This window comes from Octopus sinensis, unplaced genomic scaffold (assembly GCF_006345805.1).
Source record: "Octopus sinensis unplaced genomic scaffold, ASM634580v1 Contig19904, whole genome shotgun sequence".
Lineage (NCBI taxonomy): Eukaryota > Metazoa > Mollusca > Cephalopoda > Octopoda > Octopodidae > Octopus > Octopus sinensis.
In genome coordinates this window covers 1-21,709 of record NW_021836719.1, presented here as the reverse complement: position 1 = coordinate 21,709, position 21,709 = coordinate 1, and the positions used below count along the sequence as shown (strand labels likewise).

Below are 21,709 nucleotides of genomic sequence, written 5' to 3'. Positions count from 1 at the left end.
TACAATTGGTCCATAAACTCTCCATAACTCTACATACACTAACCATTTTGTCACTCATCTAACCATCAAACAGAATTCCATTTAGACAATAATATAATTGCAATGTGTGGCATTTACTCTTCAGACATTCTTTGACACCGACTGTACAAGACCACACACACACATGCATGCATACACACACTGCACCCCCTTAGAGGTCTAATTATTAATCAGTTATTAATATAATTATTTTCGCACATACATACAAACATACACACATATACAGTATACTAAATGCCGAAATATGCACATGTCAAAACAATGTTTTTTGATATACAACCATATGCAAATAAATATACTTGTTCATCCAATAGAGAAGATATATTAGTGTATGAGTGTGTCTTTGCAGACATGCATGTGTATATATATATATATTGCACACATACATAGATGTGTGTGTGTGTGTGTGTATATATATACACATACATTCACACACATATATATATATATATACATGTATACACACACATACATGCGTATATATACACACACACACATACATACATGTGTATGTATGTATATATATATATAACTTGATATCAACAGGCAGTGTCCAGAGTGTTTTAATTGTTGGGCAAAATTAATGTTTAGCCAAAAAGTTCTGGCAAAGTAAAGAAAGATTTCCACTTAAAACACACAGCATTAACATATTATTATTATTATTATTATTATTAGTTATCATTATTATTATTATTATTATTATGTTGTAATATCTCCATAGTGTTGGTTCCATTTGTCGTATTTTTCAAGACTCTCAGGTGGTACACTCCTTCGGATCTTTTTTAATGACTCCAGAAAATCGATCATTTGAATTCTCCGAACCTGTTTAGGAAAGAAAAGGAGAAGAAAAATTAAAATACATTTACATTTATTTTATCAATTTAGCAACTCAAATACAAGGAAGTTCAGTAGAAACTGATGATGTTCTGCTTCCTAACACTGAAACCCATGTTTGTTGAACAGTGGAATTGGTCTACAATATAGACAGGTTCCATTTCAAGCCTAGCCGCTAAATGAAATAGCAACAATGGTGGCGAGCTGGCAGAAATGTTAGCACGCCGGGCGAAATGCTTGGCGGTATTTCATCTGCCGCTACGTTCTGAGTTCAAATTCTGCCATGGTCAACTTTGCCTTTCATGCTTTCAGGGTCGATAAAGTACCAGTTACGCATTGGGGTCGATGTAATCGACTTAATCCCTTTGTCTGTCCTTGTTTGTCCTCTCCATGTTTAGCCCCTTGTGGGTAATAAAGAAATAAGAAATGGTAACAATTGCCTACAATTTTTTTTTTTTTTTTGGGAAATGGATCTTGAAGCACACACATAAAGCTACAAGTAATGGTTGCAAAACCCTTTTGGATATAAAAAGTTGAAATAAGGGTTTTTCAAGCCAATATTTACAAGCTAGACCCTTTCATAAAATCATTGGTAAGTAACTGCCCCCAACCCAAGCACGTAAATTTTAAAATAAAAATCAAAAGTATAATTAATGAAAAGTATCTTGATTTAAAAACAATTATTCCTTTGTTCTTTTGTGTCATTAAAAATCTAATGAAAATATTTAATGAAACTGAAAAAGAGCAATAGAAGTTTGATCATATTATATTGATATAGTTGGAATGACAAACCCTTGGAGAGCCAGAGACTGCCTAGGGGTTAGTATTGACCACTTTGCCAACCCCTGATTTATGGCTTTAAATGTACTTTGAGATCTAATTCCAAAAGAAAATTTATTGCATGTCCTCTCAAAAGTTTATAAATCCTTATGAGATCATCTTCATATTTTAATTACTGATTCAGCAGAATGCCTAACCTTTTTCTATTTCATGAGTCCTTACACATGCAACTTCCACCTATACATACAAGCTCTTATCATATAAAAGACAGGATCCTGCTACTATTAGAGAAATGGCCTTGCTCAATATGCAGAAAAGAAGTAGGTAGAAATTCTGTTTAGTCTACCCAGTATAAACTATGGAAACACAAGATGTCTAGCAGAATCAAAGGCAAGCAAACAAGAAAAGGTGTACAGAAATAGTAAGCAATAGGAACTGGTTCCCTAGATGTTGCTGATAGCTTCTGGTATCCTAACTGCCTTCACTAGTAGTGGATGTTCAGTATAGGAGTCAGAAGAAGAACAGGGTGGAGGAAATTTCAGGAGCTATTAACTGCTAGTAACAAAGGGATCTCTTGAAGAGGAGACTGTATAATACTTGTGTATGCGATGTGATGTGGTGTTGCATGGAAGTGAAATGTAGGCACTGAATGTACGGGACTTGTGAAAATCAGAAACAATGAAACCAGAATGCTTCACTGGGTGTGTAATGTTAGTGTGCTTAACCTTATAGCAGTTAGATTACTATGTCAAATGTAATGCTTATTTATTGATTGTTTAGTTTTAGAATGGCATTGTAGGGTAAGTGTGAGAAGCTACATCTGGCCAGTTTTATCATAAAAAGGGCAGAATATTTGAGCTGGATTTAGCTGGTTTAACTCTTTAGCATTCGGATTACTGTATTGAACATAATACTTATTATTTATTTACACTGCTTTGAATTAATCATGTATTATCGTTGTTTTCAATTAATCATATATTCAATTAATCAAGTATTATCTCAAAGCTTCAAAATTTCAATGATGTCATTGTTTATTTTTTAGAATGACATTGTGGGGTAGGTGTGAGGTGCTGGATCTGGCCAGTTTGAACATTAAACAGTTAGAATATTTAGGCAAGATATGGCTGACTTAACACTTTAGCATTCAGATTACTCTGCTCTCAAATGTAATACTTATTTATTCACATTGTTTTGAATTAGTGAAACATTATTTCATAGATTTGAGATTTCAATGATGGGATTGTCTATTTTTAGAATGACATTGTAGGATAGGTGTGAGAGGCTGGATCTGGCTAGCTTCAATATAAAACAGAATACTTGAGCTGGATATGACCAGTTTAAATGACAGAGTATGAATGAGCTGAAGGAAAAAACCTAGGCCTAAGGGGAATCAGGTGTAGTGCAAGAGAGAAGGCTATGTTAATATGAGCATGTGATATGAGTGGAGGCTGTCAGCTGGGAAAAGATATGTAGGGTGTCCCAAAAATCGTTGGAACCCTAGGAAAAGAGGGACCCAGAGAGGTATGGGATGAAATGATGAAGAATGATATCGGGGTGTTAAGCCTCAAAGGGGAGACAAGAGGAATCCTTGATGATTGGTGACATACAGTGATGGGGAAGATCTGCCCGTATGTGTAAGCATGGTGAAATCATTGTCATCATTTAACATCCACTTTTCCGATGCTTGCATAGAACAGACAAGCTTTGTTTCTATGGCTGGATGCTCTTCCTGTCACCAACCCTTACTTGTTTCCAAGTAAGGTAATCATCATCATCATCATCATCATCATCATTTAATGTCTGTTGTCCATACTGGCATGAGTTGAACAGTTTGACCTCAACTAGACCCAACAGAGGGAGTGGCAACTGAAGTTGGCAGCTGTGCAGTGAAAAAGCATGATTAAGGACACAAAGACAGCAACCATCCATTGGAAACAAAGATGCTGAAAATATCTAGGAAAGTATATACAGAGCTGGTCATATGTAGCAGTGGTGGTGGGGAGTGGGTCATAACCAAAACTCAACTACAGGAATGAAGGAGATGCACCAGACTGATGGATCAAGATATTGAAGTAACAGAATTATAGCACAACTGAGTAGGAAAAGGATTATTGTCTTGGACATCAAAGCAAGGTACCACTGATGCCATTTTTCTAGTGTCACAGCAGTAGAAGTTCCTAGCTTAGAGTGAATCATTATACTCTTTTACTCTTTACTTGTTTCAGACCGCCTTTAGTCAAGCAAATCAACCCCAGGACTTATTCTTTGTAAGCCTAGTACTTATTCTATCGGTCTCTTTTGCCGAACCACTAAGTTATGGGGACATAAACACACCAGCATCAATTGTCAAGCGATGTTGTGGGGTACAAAACAAACATATACACACACATACATACATATATATATATATACATATATACGACGGGCTTCTTTCAGTTTCCGGCTACCAAATCCACTCACAAGACTTTGGTCAGCCTGAGGCCATAGTAGAAGACACTTGCCCAAGGTGCCATGCAATGGGAATGAACCCGGAACCATGTGGTTGGTAAGCAAGCTACTTACCACACAGCCATTCCTGTGCCTATATATAAAAATCTGTTAAAGAAGGCCTTTGAGAGGTCAACACTGAGAAAGCTAAGTGTAGATGAATGGCATATGGGAGTTGTGCAAACTATGTACAGAAATGCTGCTGGTAAGGTAAGAGTTGGCAGCGAATTCAAAGAAGAATTTAGTATGTATGTAGGAGTTCATCAAAACCTAGTTTTCAGCTATTGCTTGTTAACTGCAGTTCTCTAGGCTTTAACAGAGAAGTTTCAATCCAGCTGACAGATTCAGTTATATTTGGTTCTTTTGTTTTTTTACTTCAGTCATCTGACTGCAGCCATGCTGGAGCACTGCCTTGAAGGGTTTTAGTCAAACAAGTCAAGGACTTATTTTTTAAGTTTAGTACTTATTCTATCAGCCTATTTTGCCAAACTGCTAAGTTATGGGGATGTAAACACAGCAACACCAGTTGTTAAGCAGTGATGGGAGATAAACACACACACACACACACACACACACACATGATGGGCTTCTTTCAGTTTCCATCTACCAAATTCACTCACAAGGCTTTTCCAGCCTGAGGCTATAGTAGAAAACACTAGCCCAAAATGCCATACTGTGGGACTGAACCTGGAACCATGTGATTGGGAAGCAAGCTTCTTACCACATAGCCATGCCTGCACCTTAGACAAGAAATTCCAAACAACCCTTAGATTATGAGAGGTCTTAAAGTAAAATCTAGCAAACACTAAAGTTTTAGTTATCAGAAAAGAGGACAAGATATTGCTGCCATCATGGAGAGTTCATTTGCATTAAATAAAGGAGCAGGTATCAATTCTACATGGTGTGTACAAAAAGGGCTTTAGCTGCAAAATATATATATAGAGGGGTCACAGGCAGCTGGTTGAGAAGGTTGATATCATATGTGACAGTTGTACAGGAATAGTTAGTAATAACGACATTTGTGTAATGAATACTTTTATAGCTCAGAAGACTTCAATAGACTAATTAATAGTGGAGGCTTTATAATTATTCATTTGCTAAGAAATGATACAAGCAATGTAGTACTGTGAGAATGGCTCTTAATTCTACCAGAATAAACCCAAATATAAACTTGTAATAAATTTTTCCCTTCTATTTTAGTTCTGTACTCAGACTTCCTCATCAAGTTTCCCACTCAACTTGCAACAAGGGAGTCACATAAAAAATATATAAGGACATGTCATTTGTATGTGGAATGTTATTTTCAACTCTTTTGAAACACGCCACCATGTTTCACACATACTTCAAAGTGACAACAAATGGGAAAAACCTATTTAATGTCTCTTCCTTATCTTTCATTACTTGGTACATTTCTCTTAAACCCATTATAGGCATTGTAAGGCTTAGAATGATATACCATTTATTAACTCAATATTTTATATTATTTTGCTACGTGATGAATTTCTCCCCTCTCCCCCTCCAATACAGCAATGAGCAACAGAAACAATTCTAAACAATAATGCTAGGTCCGAGTGAGGTAAGAAATTCAAGATTAGCAAGGGTTACAGAATATCAGAAGATCGAGTTTGTAAATATTAGGGTCAAATATTTGGAAGGGGTAGGGGCATTGAGAGTGGCCACAGATGGTTTTACGAGCCTCACCCCAACTGCACTCTTGTCACATATATTAATGCAATGTAATATAAGCCATTCAACGGTAGATAACAAGTTGGTAGCCATTGGATACAAGTTTTGTTTACAAGTATTGGTGAAAAATCTTTGAAGGTAGAACGTAACAAATTGAAAGAAACAAAAATATGAAGATGAAAACAGAGTGAGAGGGGAATTTTGCATTCACCATTGAGGAAGGCAAACCTTTATGCCTTATCTGCCAATTCTCTCTGAGTCATTACAAAAAGCAAAACTTGAAACACCACTGTGAACCAAATCACAAAAAGCTTTTTGCATGATTAACCACCTAAATCAGAACTAAGGTAAAACAGGTTGTGTTAAAAACATCACTAAATAGCCAGCAGACACCACTGACAACATTCAGCAAGGAATCCAATACATGACTGGAGCTAGTTTTTTTTTGATATCATGGAATATTGCTTGTGTTAAATGCGCATATTCTGATTGTGAATTTGTTAAGAAAGATATAGCTGATGTTATTGCAGTGGTAGATGCAAACAACACAAAATTTCAATGATTGATAGCACAAATACTGGTTTTGTGTCACTCTACAGAGAGTCGTGTCTCTCAGATCAGTACTAATGTTGCAATCAAAATGGAAAATGATTAAAAAAATTCCTTTGCATTCAGTTTAGTGATTGACAAATCAACAGATATACAAGACAGCAGCAATCAACAGAACCTGTTACATTTCTTTGAAGCAATTGTGAAAGAAGGGATCTTGCATTTGGCAGAATTAAATGGAACAACTTGCGGTATTAACATAAAAGATGAACTCAGAGCTTAAACAAATGTTGGTGTTCCACTGAATAAACCTGTTGCAACAGATGGAACTCCTCCAAAACCAAATGCAGGATTAATTGGACTTACAGAAAAGTGGTCCCAGTTTTCCAGTATGAAGATGTTATGAATCCTGCCCTTGAAATTGTGAATTTCATATGCTTAAAAGGGGTAGCTCCACTAACAGTTCAGAAATTTTATTGAAGAACTAAAGCTCGAAGATAAAGCAAATTATGTGTCTTTTTATTGCATTGTGTGGTGGCTATCAACCAGCAGTGCCTTGAGCAAGTTTGTTGATCTGTTGGAGCCTTTTCTTACTTTTCTTAAAGAAAAATTCCTATCCTCAACTGGAAAATGATGAATAGCTGTTGATGTTCTTTACTGATAAAATGAATCACCTGCAAACTTTCAACTTGGCACTCAAAGAGAAGGACAAGATTATTTCTGATCTTACTCAGATAGCTTTCAATCTTCTGAGTAAAATAAAAGCTTTTCAGAGAGACATTGTCTAAAATTTCAGTCAATTTTCCAATCAGAGAAAGAGAGTAAATACGTTACCTGATTACTGATATAAAAGACAACAAACTGGATGAATACAAACAGAAATTACAGGAACTGTTTGTTAATTTTCAAACCAGGTTTGAGGACTTAGAGAAGACAAAGCCTTGCTTCATCTCTTATGAAATTAATTCATGGCAGATGTGGTCAATGGTAGTTGGCCAATTCTCTAATCTCTAGTTATGGAATCATCAGTAGTGGAAATGGAACTAAGGGAATTACAAAAGGATCTAAAAGGGATCCACAAATCCCAGTCTACAATTGAGCTCTACAAACAAGTTCCAGGAATAAAATATCCTGAACTGAAGAAAACTAGCATGTGACTCATCTCAGTTTCCGACACAACATACTACTGTGAATTACTGTATGTTAGAGAAATTTGTGAACTCAAGGCTTTGGGCAAGCATTACAAACTATCACCTGACAGGGAACTAACTTGTATAACCTTGATAACATATTAGCCACATTTTCAATGGCTAATAACCATGAGGGGAATCCACAAGACTTCTACCAGCTGTAAATAGCAGCTTTAATAGCTGGATATATACTGCTTGTCATAAAAATATTATGATAAACTAACTTTGTTAGTTAGGATTTGTTTTTATTGGTTAGCTTTTTTACATATTTCCCTCCATATTTTGATAACTAAATATCTCTTTTACTTGTTTCAGTCATTTGACTGTGGCCATGCTGGAGCACTGCCTTTAGTTGAGCAAATCAACCCCAGGACTTATTCTTTGTAAGCCTAGTTCTTATTCTATCAGTCACTTTTGCCGAACCGCTAAGTTACGGGAACATAAACACACCAGCATCAGTTGTCAAGCGATAGTGGGGTGACAAACACAGACATATACACACACATATACATATATACGACGGGCTTCTTTCAGTTTCTGTCTACCAAATCCACTCACAAAGCTTTGGTCAGCCTGAGGCGATAGTAGAAGACACTTGCCCAAAGTGCCATGCAGTAGGACTGAACCTGGAACCATGTGGTTGGTAAGCAAGCTACTTACCACACAGCCACTCCTATGCCTATTAAAATTTTTTTTTTTTTTCCTTTTCAGTTTTATTTTTGGCAGTCTAATTTTATGTTACTGAAATGCAAATTCACATATTTGTTTTTTCATAAATGCTTCTGTAGTTCATTGCTATACTGAAAACACTCAACACCTTTGGTGTATAAACTAAAACTAAAAAGAATTTAACAGTTTAAATAAAACTGCTTTCATGAGCAAATATTTTTGCAAACACACAAAATGTGTATGTAACAATTAAAAGGTATTCTTTTATTTTACTGGTTTCAGTCATTGGACTGTGGCCATGCTGGGGCACCTCTTTGAAGGTTTTTAGTCAATCATATCAATCTTAGTACTTAGTGTTTCAATTCTGTTATTTCTTTTATGAATCTAAATTGCAGGACATAAATACAGACAAATACAAATGTAAACATAGGGTAAATTTTGTTCATGTCTTGCAAACAGCTGAACTTTATAACAAGGATGGCTGAACTTGATTAATGGAAGAATCACATCTCTAATAAACCATGTTACAGCTTAATGATTTAACATTCAAATTACTCTGTCAAACGTAATAATTATTTATTCACATTGTTTGGAATTAATCTAGCATTATCTCATAGCTTGAAGCTTTTGATGAAACATCATCATCATCATCATCATCATCGCTTAACGTCCGTTTTCCATGCAGGCATGGGTTGGACGGTTCGACTGGGGTCTGGGAAGCCAAGAGGCTGCATCAGACTTCCCAGACCCCAGTCAAAACGGTTGCATATTTTTAAAATGACATTGTAGGATAGGTGGTGACCTCACCAATATGGCTGCCACAAAAAAAAAAAGCACCCTGTTGATTCTGTAAAGCAGTTGGTATTAGAAAGGGCATCCAGCCATAGAACCCATGACCACGTCAAAGCAGACTTTGGAGCTCAGTGCAGCCCTCTGGCTCGTTGGCTCTTGTTAAACTGTCCAATGCATGCCAGTATGGAAAACATGCTAGATGATGATGATGATGATACTCTTTACTTGTTTCAGTCATTTGACTGCGGCCATGCTGGAGCACCACCTTTAGTCGAGCAAATCGACCCCGGGACTTATTCTTTGTAAGCCAGTACTTATTCTATCGGTCTCTTTGCCGAACCGCTAAGTGACGGGACGTAACACACACCAGCATCGGTTGTCAAGCAATGCTAGGGGGACAAACACAGACACACAAACATATACACACACACGCATATATATATATATATACATATATACAACAGGCTTCTTTCAGTTTCCGTCTACCAAATCCACTCACAAGGCATTGGTCGGCCCGGGGCTATAGCAGAAGACACTTGCCCAAGATGCCACGCAAGTGGGATTGAACCCAGAACCATGTGGTGATAATTAAAGTCTCTTTGCTGATACCGTTGTCCCAAAATCTTATTCTAGCTTAATGAAAGCTCTTTCAAAATATTCTTAAACATTCATATTCTTTAAGAATCCAGAACGGCAACATGACACATCATTCTGCAAATATGTTTAAAAGACAGAAGGAGCACCACTGCTTACAAAGAAACTAGTCTATTACCAAACACATAGCTCTATATACGCATAGAAATACTCAATGCAGTCTTTTGTCGCACTAACATTTTAAATAATAACGGGATTTTTATGTCTTCCTGCAGACGTTAAATTTGTAGTTTTCTGTCTTGTATCATTATCAGCAGCAGCATTGTTTGACATCCGCTTTTCCATGCTTACATGATGGTGACAATCATTTACAGATAACATTTGAAATACAGGAGGCAGTAACACACACACACACACACACTCACATAGTACATATACATAGATGCATATACACACACAATTATATCTCACTTTCCTCTCCTTTCTTTTCCTACAGGGGTAGCCAAGTATCTCCCCTACAGTGAGATACTTTATCTATCCTTTTATAATACTCTAACCTGGCACAAAGCCACTTACCTATTTCCTTATTACCCACCAGGGGCTAAACACAGAGCGGACAAACAAGGACAGACATAGGTATTAAGTCGATTACATCGACCCCAGTGCGTAACTGGTACTTAATTTATCGACCCCGAAAGGATGAAAGGCAAAGTCGACCTCGGCGGAATTTGCACTCACAACGTAACGCAGACGAAATACTGCTAAGCATTTCGCCCGGCGTGCTAACGTTTCTGCCAGCTAGCCACCTCAGTTCCAATCCCTCTTACCTGAGAGGTCTTCATCATCAAGTTACCTGCTGATTGCTGGTGCCACATAACATGCACCCAGTACACTCTGTAAAGTGGTTAGAATTTTTCTTTTTTTTTTTTTTTCAGTTTCCATCTACCTAATCAACTCACAAGGCTTTGCTTAGCCCATGGTGCCACACAACTGAACCAAACCCAAGACCATGTTGTTGGGTAGCGAACCTCTTACCAGACAGCCATGCCTGCACCTATGCAACTGTTATATCAAAATTTCCTGTCAATTCTATGAGTTCTTATAGACTGTTATATTTTAGCTCAGAAATATTTAAATAAGCCACAGGTTTAATAAAGGTTCCATCCCATACTATACCAAACAGGATATCATTTTGACCCAAAATAAATATTCCCATATGAATTATCTCCCTTACATGATTTAATATTTGAAGAAATATTTACAACTAAATTGCTTGAAATTATAAAGTTCCTTTTATGATGATTTTAGTTTTTTATTTTATTTTAATTTGTAAAATATATTTGTATTTCCCAAATTCTTTGGCACAAGATACATTCGTAACGCGTTTTCAATAATTGATATTCAATTTAGCTTTGTCCATTAAAATCTGACAACCAGCCAATCAGAATTCATGTGTCTTAAAATTATTGTAGCTTGTCACGAGTTCCTGAGTCAGTTGGACTATAAATGCCCTAAATTCTTGTTCACGAAACTTTCTGGTCAATTCTATTAACAAATACATCCCTGATATAATTCTTCAGGAATCTTCTTGTATTTAGATCACCAAGACATTACATTAAATGTGTATTTTGAGTAGATATTCTTCATGTAAATTGAAGAGATACAACTATTTCTTGCAGACAATGCAACCACGTAGACGTCTTAATAGTTACGTCCCTTGGTAACATGTTCGATCTATGGTCATGAGTATTCCAGCTGTGACCATCCTGTCTTACATTACATTATTCTACATGTTCTTCCTCTCTCAATCTCTAATAGTGAGGGAGCTTACGCTGCTATTTTTAGCATGCTGAATGACAACAAAGAGATTCCCTCTTCAGCTCACTCTGCCAGTTTTACCCGAGAATGATGACTACCTAATTCTGTAAGAGTTAAGTATTTCAAAGAACTGAGCAGCACAGACAAACCAATTTTGAAGTGGCAGGGAATAAAGATCAGTTATTGCTAATGCAGTATGAAGGATTTTAAGTTTAAAACCATTCCAACTGATGGTGCTGTTAAGAGATATATCTGAAGAATAACTCTTCATTACGGACACAATAGACTAAACACACTGACGGCTTCCACAGAATAGCTGTTTTCTCATCTATCATTGACTCTGGTCACCAGGGTCATTCTTTTGCCATACTTCTTAGCTACAGAAGAAAGTAGCTGCTTAATAACCATCAGAGAGAGAGAGATAAAAAAATCTAGTTTTCTCAACACCAAAAGTACTTCCCAGACAGCCCACCATAGATATTGATTTCAAATTTTGGCACGAGGCCAGCAAGTTCGGGGGGGGGGGGGGGGTAAGTATTTCCAAAGTATGATCTCCCCAAATGTCCATGAAAGTGAACAAGTAGCCAACATAGTGCCAAACTATCTCAGAATGTGTCACAACTCCTCATCAGAACTCATAAAAGGTCTGTAACAACACAGCCATATTATCACATACACAGTTACACATAAACACCTACACAACCATACCACAGGCACATTATGGCACTCTTATTTCAACTTATGTAACTCTCTATCTCTCTCTTTCTTCATCATTTTCTCTCTCTTATCTCCTTCCCCATATCTCTAACATATCTTCCTTGTATCTTGTTTCTTTTTGTTGTTGTTTTTTTTTTTGCTCATATGTGATCTGGATATTACCTTTTGTGATCTTGTGGCAATATTCATACAACACTGTACTCAGCTTGTATTAAAGAACTACAGCCCAACATGTAATTAGTAAGTCAGGGCCCGATTAAGACCCTAGTGTTTAACTGGTACTCATTTTCTCAATTCCAAAAGGATGAAAAGTAGAGTCAAACTTGGCAGCATTTGAACTTAGAATGTAAAGACAAATGAAATGCTATTAAGCATTTTCCTCGGAGTGCTCATGATTTTGTACAACTAAACTACATACACCAGGCAACTTGTGAGGGTTCAAAACATCTCATGGAACAAGCCCAAGACCAAAGAAAAGATTTATGGACACATTCCACCCATATCTACTACTGGCCATTGTTACTATGCTGATCATCATCATCATCATCATCGTTTAACGTCCGTTTTCCATGCTGGCAAGGGTTGGACGGTTCAACTGGGGTCTAGGAAGCCAGAAGGCTGCACCAGGCTCCAGTCAGATCTGGCAGTGTTTCTACAGCTGGATGCCCTTCCTAATGCCAACCACTCCGTGAGTGTAGTGGGTGCTTTTTATGTGCCACCTGCACAGGTGCCAGACGAGGCTAGCGAACGGCCACGGATGGATGGTGCTTTTTACGTGCCACCAGCAAGGGGGCCAGATGAGGCTGGCAATGGCGACAATCGGATGGTGCTTTTTATGTGCCACCGGCATGGAGGCCAGTCGTGGCAGCGCTGGCAATGGCCACGTTCGGATGGTTCTCTTTCGTGCCACCGGCACTGGTATCACAGCTACAAGTTCCATTGATGTTGATCGATTTCGATTTTGATTTTCACTTGCCTCAACAGGTCTTCACAAGTAGAGTTTTGTGTCACAAGAAGGAAAGGTATGCATAAATGGACTGGCTACGTCCCAGGTAGAGGCCATGGATTATGGTCTCACTTGTCCTGCCGGGTCTTCCCATGCACAAAGGTCTCGGTCTCTGGTCATTTCCTCGGTGAGACCTAAAGTTCAAAGGTCGTGCTTTACCACCTCGTCCCAGGTTTTCCTGGGTCTACCTGTTCCACAGGTTCCCTCAACTGCTAGGGTGTGGCACTTTTTCACACAACTATCTTCATCCATTCTCGCTACATGACCATACCAGCACAAACGTCTCTCTTGCACACCACAATTGATGCTTCTTAGGTCCAACTTTTCTCTCAAGGTACTTACACTTTGTCGAGTATGAACACTGACATTACACATCCATCGGAGCATACTAGCTTCATTTCTTGCGAGCTTATGCATATCCGCAGCAGTCACGGCCCAAGTTTCACTGCCATGTAGCATGGCTGTTCGTACACATGCGTCATACAGTCTGCCTTTTACTCTGAGGCAAGAGGTAAGAGCTCTCTGAACTTTGCCCGGGCTATTCTTACTCTAGCACACTTTCAGCACACCCGCCCCCGCTACTGACTTGGTCACCTAGGTAACAGAAGCTATCAACAATTTCTAGTTTTTCTCCCTGGAATGTGGCAGAAGTTGGTCTCTGAGCATTTTCAGTGTTTATTGCTCCTGAGCATCTGCCACATACAAAAACTATCTTCCCAGTTAGCCTTCCTTTGACATTGCCGCACCTCTTATGTGTCCATAGCTTATACTTGGTGCATCTTATAGAGTTTCTACCTACGCCTTTTCTACAGATTGAGCAGGGCCATCTACCTGAAGGCGTTTGTGATTTGCCTGCCTTCCTACATATTAGGACCTTGGTTTTAGCTAGGTTGATTTTAAGGCCCTTCGATTTTAATCCTTATCTCCAGACTTGAAACTTTGCCTCTAGTTCTGATAGTGACTCAGCAATTAGAGCAAGGTCATCAGCATATAGGAGCTCCCAGGGGCAGCCTGTCTTGAATTCCTCCGTTATTGCCAGGAGGACTATGATAAATAGGGGGGCTGAGGACTGAACCTTGGTGGACCCCAACCTCTACCCTGAATTCTTTAGCGTACTCATTGCCAACTGTCACCTTACTTACAGCATCTCTGTACATGGCTTGCACAGCTCTCACTAACCATTCATCTATCCCTAGTTTCCTCATTGACCACCAGATAAGGGATTGGGGGACCCTGTCAAAGGCTTTCTCCATGTCAACGAAATCCAGGTACAGGGGCTTATCTTTGGCTAGGTATTTCTCCTGCAGCTGTCTCACCAGAAATATGGCATCAGTGGTGCTTTTCCCTGGCATGAAACCAAACTGCATCTCATCCAAGCTGACTCTTTCCCTAATCAGTTGGGCTATGACCCTCTCCGTAACCTTCATTACCTGATCCAACAGCTTGATACCTCTGTAATTATTTGTATCTAAAGCGTCACCTTTACCTTTGTAGCAGTTGACTATTATGCTGCTACACCAGTCATTGGGTATGACTCCTCCATGTATCACCTGGTTAACTATATGGGTGATTAGGCTATAGCCGACACTACCAGATATTTTGAGCATCTCTGCAGTGATTCCTGATGGGCCTGGGGCTTTCCTTGTCTTCATGCTTCTAATTGCCTTAACTACTAAGGAACTGTCAACTCGGATAGCTGGTCCCTCTGTTGAGTCGACACTCGGCAGACTCTCTTTATCCCATTCATTTTCCTTATTTAGCAGCCTCTCATAATGGTGTCTCCAAACCTCTCTCTTAACATCCTCATTCAGCACAAGTGAGCCATCATCCATGCGAACACATTTCTCTCCTACCACATCACGATTCTCTCTCACACACTGTCTTGCAACACGGAATACCTCAAGTCTTTGGTCCTCACGGCGCAGAACATTGGCAAATTTTTTCTTATCTGCTTCCCTTCTGGCTAAATAAACCTGTCTCGTAGCTTCTCTTTTGGTAGTCTGATACAATTCCCTGCTACCACCATTTTTCCAGTCCTTCCAAGCCTGTCTCTTTTCTCTAATAGCCCTGTCAACAACATTGTTCCACCACCTCATTATTTTGGGTCGAGATGGGACTTTGCACCAGCCACAGATCTGGTCAGTGGCTCTCAGCAGGTTGTCCCTTAGAAACTTCCAGTTGTCTTCTACCCCATGTGAAGCTATATCCCCTTCTACTTCGTCAAAGGCTTCAAGTAATATGTCCCTAAGTCTCTGTCCATTCGCAGGATCTTTAAGCTTCCAGAACCTTCTTCTCCATGTTGGTCGTCTTCCGGTCGTCCTCTTAGTCTTGATCCTAAAGTCACTAACTAGCAGTCTATGTTGTGGGGTACATTCTTTGCCTGGGAAGGTTTTGGCATTTATAAGCAGCCATCTTTCCCTTTTCCTGGCAAGGATGTAGTCAATTTAGCTGGTATGTCGGCCCGATCGGTAAGTGACTAGGTGGCTGGTAGGTTTCCTAAAGTTAGTGTTGCAAACCATACGATCATTTGCATCGCAGAACCATAACCATAGCCTCCATGTACACCATGGAAGCCCCCAGCATGTCGTCCAACATGACCATTGAAGTCCCCAGCCATAAAGAGAAGGTCTCTGTCGTTCGTCAACGAGATAGTAGGGTGTCATAGAATCGGTCTTTCTGTCCATCGGATAGCCCTGGCTGAGGGGCATGCACATATATATAAATGTGTGTGCGTGTGCGTGTGTGTGTGTGTGTGTGTGTGTGTAGGCACAATGGCCCAGTGGTTAGGGCAGTGGACTCATGGTTGTAGGATCGCGGTTTCGATTCCCAGACTAGGCGTTGTGCGTGTTTATTGAGCGAAAACACTTAAAAGCTCCACAAAGCTCCAGCAGGGGCTGGTGATCCCTGCTGTACTCTTTTACCACTCTTTCTCTCGCTCTTTCTTCTGTTGGCCTGCTCGCTTAGCCAGCGGGGTGGCGTCATTCAAAGGCTAAAACAATGCGAACGCATTGTGACCAGCGATGTGTAGCCACATCTGATGGTCTGGTCGGTTACGTGATCACATATATATATATATATATATACATATCAGTTCTGATCCAGCTGTCCAACCCATGCCAGCACAGAAAACAGACATTAAATGATGACAATGAAGATGACATCCACTCACATACACACATATACAATAAGCTTGTTTCAGTTTGCATCTACAAAATCCTCTCAAAAGGCTTTGAGCCCAGGGGTATAGAAGACCCTTGTCCAAGGTGCCATGCAGTGGAACTGGACCTGGAAAAAATGTCATTGGGAAGTGAACTTCTCAGTCACAGTAACTGCTATGCTTGACCCACCCAAACACCTACAGAGAGAGAGTAAAATATAGTATTTTTTTCTAAATTTCTCATTAAGGCAACAAAATAATAAATCCCAAGATTATAAGCCAATGAGGAACTAAAACTTGGGGGGTTTTTTTCTTGTTTTCACTTACCTTACTGGCATCTAAACACTTGACTTCTGATGGAGAAAGTTCTAAAATGAGAGAAAAAAAAATAATGAGTTATCATTTAATTTGTTTAACAAATACAAAATGTGAGAATTATATTTACAATATAACTTTAAAATGAGAAACAAAGCCAAAAAGAAGGGTTTCATAAGGCTTCAGATATAAACTGGTAGAGTTAAGTCTCTAAATTCTAGATTTACAGTTACTCTTTTACTTGTTTCAGTCATTTGACTGTGGCCATGCTGGAACACCACCTTTAGTCAAGCAAATCGATCCCAGGACTTATTCTTTGTAAGCCTAGTACTTATTCTATTGGTCTCTTTTGCCGAACCACTAAGTTACGGGGACGTAAACACAGACACACAAACATATACACACACACATACATATATATATGTATATATATATATATATATATATATATATATAGATATATATATGCATACATATATACCACAGGCTTCTTTCAGTTTCCACCTACCAAATCCACTCTCAAGGCTTTGGTCAGCCCAAGACTATAGTAGTCATACATTGCCATACATTGGGACTGAACCCAGAACCATGTGGTCTGTAAGCAACCTATTTACCACACAGCCACTCCTATGCCTATGATAATAAAATGCTATAAAGATATAAATTTTTTTTTTTATTGCTTTTGCTTAGATCCAAATAAGTCCTGATCAAATTGGTCTCTAATCAAATGCCTTCCAATTGTGACCATCATTCCTTTTTTTCAGCATGGCATAGCTAGTATTACATCATTTAGAGTTACCCTTTTCACACCAAACCATCTGAGGCCACCCCTGTGCTTGTGATACAAACTTGCTGTTTTAAATTAATCTAAATTAAAACCATTCATCAAAATTGCATGCTAATTTATGTTCTAAATACCTAAGCTGGTGTTTAAATGCAATTTGTTGCTGAAATGCTAAGTTACAGGGGCATAAACAAAGTTATTTCATTAAATTCTTCATCATTTTCAAAATTTCTTAAAATAAAAGCAGTGTATCTCAACAGAAATATCCTACTCATATAATTTAGCTTCCAGATCTTTCCATCATGTTTGTCTAAACCCATCTGCTACCAGCCCTGCCTGAGACCATCCTTGGTTCCATGATCCAAACACCCTAAATTAAAAGCTTCCATCCAAACACCAACTTAATAACGACAAAGTTATTTTACAAAGTCCTTCATCATTTTCAAAATTAACTGAAACAAATGCAGTGTATTTCAACACTTCTTGCTTGTGCATGTGTTTGGAAAACTTGGTAAAATAAAGGGAGGCAGGGTTAAGATGGTAGTGTGCAATTTGGGGTGTCAAGCAATGTGAAATGAAGTGCCTTGCTTAAGGACACAACACACTGCCCATTCTAGGAATCAAATATGTAACTTAATGATCATGAGGACTAGACCTTAACCAGTTGGCTATGTTCCCCTGCTTTGAAGAAATTATAGCTTAACAATAGTACTCATTATTGAGTGAGAGAGGAGTACATGCCATCAAAGTGACACTGGGGTACAATTATACGAAGCCCAATATACCCATCATGACTACCCGTCTGATAAAGGTACACCAGGCACATGCATCACAACCACATGTGCACAACATGGTGATCTTACATCAAGATAAATAGTGCACGACCATGCAGGTGGGGCCCAGTTAGAATTTTTTCAGGTTGAGTAGCCCATCCTGCTCAAAAGGTCTTTGAATAAGGTTTGTTTAAGGATGATGAACAAAACACCCATGTTTCCAGAAGTGAATTATTCAAACCTCCAAGAATTCCTTTCAACACATGGCTATGATGCTCCTCCACTACTTCTGCTCATGGTCAGAGAGGCACATAACATCATCCACTAAGGGACATGCTTAACTGGTTAAGGTCAAGCAACTGTGGTATTGAGCAGAATATTTGCTGTAGCCCATCTTTTATACCAAGACAAAACAATGTACATGATAACACTTCCAATCAGTTAAGATCAGAAGCCACGAGAGCCACTGCCTGGTATTGCATCAGGGCATAATTACTCATTATTATTATTACTATTATTATTATTATTATTATTATTATTATTATTACTATTACTATTATCACCACCATCACCATCATCATCATTATTATTATCACAATTATTTCTGCTGAGGTTGACCTTGTCTTTCATCCTTCAGGGATTGATGAAATAAGTACCAGTGGAATACTGGGGTTGATGTAATTGACTTAGCCCCGCCCTCCAAAATTTCAGGCCTTGTGCCTACATCAGAAAGGATTGTTGTTGCTGCTGCTGCTGCAGTTGCTGTTGTTTTTTACTTTTCAGTCTAGTCGGGAAAAAGTGCTCTCTATTTGACCCTGACAAAATAGTTGCCTCCTTGATGCAGTTTTAGCAGATATGACCAACAGATGTATATATTTTCTATATATGTCTGTAGATTTTCTGTAGTTCTATAAGTTATCTTCAGGCCACTATTACTAGTAATCTTCTCTGGAATTTTATTTTCAATTCAATTTAAAGTTTATTTTCAATTAAATACCTCAACTAATGTGATCTTAATGACAAATAATTAACATTACATTCAACACATTTAACCCTTTTGATGCTAACCCACAAAAGACCATCCTTGGTTCTATGTTGCAGAGTTTATATTTTAAAGAAAATCTAGAAAATCTAAATCTTAAAAATTTCCATTGAAATTTTGTTATTTTTTTTTTACAAATACCAGATTTTTAGTAATGAGTTTTTTTTTTTAATTCTTCATTATTTTCAAAAATTAACTGAAGCAAAGACAATGTGTTTCCATAGAAATATGGTAATGAAAAGAGTTGAATTAATTACAAATGAAAAATGGATGTTAAATGATGATGAAGGTGATGATGATGATGGTGATGATGATGATTTCATTTCTGGAAAGCGATATCTACAAAATTTAATCAGAAAAGTTACTAAAATTTGTAATTTTCTGAAATTCAATTCAGCAAATGTATCATGAGATAAAATTAAATGGTTATTTGCTAAAAAAAATAAAAAAAAAAAAAAAAAAAATTAACAGCATTTAATGTGCAAAAATGTAAAAGAACAAGATTCTTAAATGCTAAGCAAAGATTGCTGTGGCATCAAGCTGCAAAATTAATTTCTGATATTTAATAAGATAAATGTGTCACAATATTAAAAAAAACAAAAAACAAAAAAAAATTTTACCTCTTATTGGTCCTAAAGCAGCATCACGTGCCAAAGCAGTAAGGTCACTTCCAGAGTATCCGTCCGTTAACCTAAACGAAGAGATGCTTCCTTTAGTAAATTAGTCATAACAAAAATATACTTCACATTGTTTGAAAAAAAAAAGGAAGCAACATCAACAATTATTTATTCTTCATTAAAAAGTCTATTTCCCAGTTTCTTGCTAATTTAGTTTTTCACAATATATTTATATGTTGCCAGCCTCGCCTGGCCTCCGTGCCGGTGACACGTAAAAAGCACCATCCGATTGTGGCCGTTTGCCAGCCTCGCCTGGCCCCCGTGCCGGTGGCATGTAAAAAGCACCATCCGACCGTGGCCGTTTGCCAGCCTCGCCTGGCCTCCGTGCCGGTGGCACATAAAAAGCACCATCCGACCGTGGCCGTTTGCCAGCCTCGCCTGGCCCCCGTGCCGGTGGCACGTAAAAAGCACCATCCGATCATGGCCGTTTGCCAGCCTCGTCTGGCATCTGTGCCGGTGGCACGTAAAAAGCACCCACTACACTCAAGGAGTGGTTGGTGTTAGGAAGGGCATCCAGCCGTAGAAACTTTGCCAGATCAGACTGGGCCTGGTGCAGCCTTCTGGCTTCCCAGACCCCAGTTGAACCGTCCAACCCATGCCAGCATGGAAAGCGGACGCTAAACGATGATGATGATGATGAAAGGAAAACTTCAGATGTGAATTTAGTCACTACAAATGTTATTTCTCAATTTAAACTCTGTGTAATTTCATCTAATAAACTGATATATTCTTTTAGTTTTCTTTTACTCATTTCAGTCACCAAATGCGACCATGATTTTGAGAGTTTTAATCAAATATACTAAGCCACATAGTTTTTCTTGCATTAGTGATCCCGGAAAAAACAAAAAAGTTCAACTTGAACATTGAAGCAAAGGGAAGTAATCCGGTCAGATAGTAATACAACTGAATATTTTTATATGTGAATGAGCTGGGTCTTAAAGACTGAAAATTGTTTAGGGCTATTAAGGACAAGATCCTCATGCCAATAATTCCTATCACATTTTGGTTTCATACCTTAAACCTAATTATAGAAAGTTTTTTTTTTGTCTTTTTTATGATCAATATATATACATATATTATATACACATGTTTATGAATTTGCTTTGCACAATACCTGATGTGAAATCATGTGTTGAAACAGGTATTGTTATATTTCAAGATGGTCATTTGACTATCCCAAAATATAATATATAATGAGATGACAAAGGAATAAATGAATACACAATTGTCTTATGAACTTCATTAGCTTACAGTTGTTTCTGACACTCTAGTTGAGTGCTTGAGTAACCTTACAGAAACAGAAACAGCTGTAAGCTAATGAAGATCATAAAATAATAATCGTTTGTTACTTTGTCATTACACTTTCTTATTACCATCCTGTACTTGACTAACATTTATTCTGAAGCATATATATAGTGAGTTCTACACCAGATTATTAGCCTCACAATACTAAGCAATAAATATTATATAATATATATATATATATAATAATAAATATTAGGGAATAAATCCAATTACAGGGAAAAAATCAGATTTAGGATTAAATCCAATTATAGTAAAATATTATATAATATTAATTAGAGACAAAACCACTATTTTGCAAAACAAACAAGGAAAGACTTAATCAATACATAAAATTTTAATAAAAAAGTAAAAAAACCGCCACTACAATTGTTTCATGTCTTCAATGACAATCTTCAGGTGGATTTCCGATTTTCAAATCAGTGAAATCCACCTGAAGATGTTCATTTGAAGAAATGAAACAATTGTAGTGGCGGTTTTTTACTTTTTATTAAAATT

The 21,709-nt window shown here is 38.0% G+C and overlaps 1 long non-coding RNA gene across 1 annotated transcript; it reads right to left on the bottom strand.

Moving 5' to 3' along the window:
* Positions 1-823: 823 nt before the first annotated feature.
* Positions 824-19,973, bottom strand: LOC115232196. Its single transcript, XR_004997836.1, has 3 exons — positions 19,853-19,973; positions 16,646-16,686; positions 824-861 (listed from the first exon to the last, which is right to left on the bottom strand). It is a non-coding gene; the product is annotated as an uncharacterized LOC115232196 (long non-coding RNA).
* Positions 19,974-21,709: the final 1,736 nt, after the last annotated feature.